The sequence below is a fragment of the Berghia stephanieae genome, chromosome 3, assembly GCF_034508935.2.
Source record: "Berghia stephanieae isolate SIO BIC M18660-M18661 chromosome 3, UCSD_Bste_1.3, whole genome shotgun sequence".
Taxonomy (NCBI): domain Eukaryota; kingdom Metazoa; phylum Mollusca; class Gastropoda; order Nudibranchia; family Aeolidiidae; genus Berghia; species Berghia stephanieae.
Genome location: NC_088362.1, coordinates 15,518,673 through 15,521,172, shown reverse-complemented (window position 1 = coordinate 15,521,172; position 2,500 = coordinate 15,518,673). Strand labels below are relative to the sequence as shown.

The window sequence follows — 2,500 nt, the reverse complement described above, 5'->3', positions numbered from 1 at the left end:
GTGAGTGCCATGTGTTGGGTTGACAATTAGAACACCCTTAGATGTGAGTGCCATGTATTGGGTTCACAATTTGATTCAATAGTCTGATCTCACGTCGCCCAGCAACGGCGAACAGCGTGGTTCTAAACAAAGAAAATGGGTACTTTTTTTTTCTTTACGCTGGCTAGAACTTTTCATATGTCATGTGATCAGAATGTATAAAAGTCAAAACATGATCATATTTATAATGTTTTTCTCATCTGGATAAACGTTTATGCTCGTTTCCAGAAATATTTCATAAGGGCGTCCGCCGTTGTTCCGATAGTTTAAAGCCAGTTACTAAGTTACCATGCGTCATTACGAGGGAAGTGACGTCATGACTGTTGAAGCAAATTAGAACACCCTTAGATTGTCAGATTTGGACAAAAAATGAATTGCGCAGTGTTAAATTAAAGACAGCGCGATCTCAAATAGCGATTAGTACGGCACAGTTCGGTTATGACATGAAACATGATAGGTGGCGTTTTGACATTACTTCCCCAAGTTTTAAAGGTGAAGGTCAGTTCGGAAGGATAATGCATTATCATGTGGCTTAAATTTCAGTTGGGAAGTCCCAGAAAATTTTGCTGTTTCAGCAATCTTATATTTCTCAATTCTATCATCTTATTAAATTTCTACGACCTAAGTATTTTAGCATTTATGTTAGAGTCATTACTAGAACAGTCAAACCTGACATTGGTTTTCATCATGGATCACATATTTGGCCATACAATCTGAGGATAAATTGGTTTACAATTCTAGCTAAAGGTTATTTTTATCATTACTTTGCCTGATTTTGTTGTATTTTTAAAAAAATGTTTTTTCATTGAAGGAAGGAGGAATACGAAGTAAACTCAAATAGCTTATTTTATTGACAGATTAAATTATTCACTTTGGCATTCCAGCACACAGATAAAGTAGAAAGCGTTAAGAATTGATTAAGAATTAAGCTTTAAAATGAACTCTATACTGCCGATCTCGAAAAAAAAAACCCCCACGTATTTAAAAGTTTGGCTAAAAACTCATCCTTCAAATATCGATCGATTAATATGACCTTCATCTTGTCAAACACTTTTATCAAGTCCTAGGTTTGGGAGTTTTTGACAAGTATCAAATCCCAGGTTTGAGAGTTTTTTGACAATATGAGAGTCATTTTGATCTATCGATATTTGAATGACGAGTTTTCTGGCCAAAGTGTTTTAAACGCGTTTTTTCTTCTCAAAATATTGCAAAACGATGGATCGGCACGAATCGGTTACTTTTATACCTCGACACACCGTATTATTAAACAGTATTAATTCGGAGAGATATTTATGCCGAAAATTGAATTTAACCCTCTCCTTACCACCTACCTACATCAAGATCGTCACATTTGTTACGACACAATATCCATTTTTCTTATTCACATTTATTTTATGTACATCACAAACTTTGAAGAATGATCTTTGTTTAATTAATAAGGACATTAAAGTTGTTTTGTAGAGAGCTTGTTTGAGTTTAAAAAATCATTTTTTCTTCTGGATAAGACTATCATTTTGGGAAAATACTGAAAATGATCGGTAGGGAGAGGCTTAATGTTAAAATGTCTAAACATCTTTTAAATTTTATGTTTTATTACGCAGCATAATTAAGACGTCTAGATATATTTTCATAAAGTACTTAAACTCAAACTGTCTGAAAAAAAAACGTGTACATATATGAATAGGTGCAAACGAAACAAGAAAGAAAAATACAAGAAAAAAAAACATTCCAAAAAATCAACCAGCCTGAGGTGCAATCGTAACAGGTGTTGATCTGTAATCAGGAGGTCTGCGGTTCGATTCCCAGTCGAGGCAGGCTGATTCAGATTTTTTGGGATGTTCTTTTTTTTCTTTTCTTGTATTTTTCTTTCTTGCTTTGTTTGGCTCTGTTTCATACACACTTTTACAAATCTTTATCTTACACCAGTGCCTGCTCCCTAATGTGTCAAACTCAAAGTGTCATATTTTGTGACCCGCCGTCGGGGTGTTATGATGGGTGCAGACAATTGAAACTATAGCCACACCCACGAGTATGACGCTTTGGGTTGATTTTTATACGTTATGGTGGCCGATTGGTTAAGACATTGCTCTGTGACTCGGAAGGTTACGGGTTTGAGCGCCGCTTCAGGCACTTTCGGTTTTTTTTTACCTTGAGCAAGATTATTAACCCTTAATTTGCTCACTTGGACAACACTGGTGATTCCTGTTGACATCAGACATCGTGTTTGATGGATTATCTATATTACTTCATGGAAATCCTAGGCGACGGTATCTAATAATGTCATGGCAGAAGGGCGTTTAAAAATAATGGTGGTTAATAAGTACAATTTTTTTTCACCGCAAAAGTCTTTAAAGATTCGTCTTTTTTCTCATTTCAGCTCTAACTCGACTTTTATGGATCCGATCCATCCCGACATTATACCGTTTTGAGATAATTGGTCAGATATTTTGATCATTCTCAC

At 35.4% G+C, this 2,500-nt stretch overlaps 1 protein-coding gene across 1 annotated transcript in view; it reads left to right on the top strand.

The window, feature by feature from the left end:
* LOC144967205 (equilibrative nucleobase transporter 1-like) overlaps positions 1 to 2,500 on the top strand; it is an 84,246-nt gene that overhangs the window by 63,353 nt on the left and 18,393 nt on the right. The gene's annotated exons all lie outside the window — the stretch shown is intronic.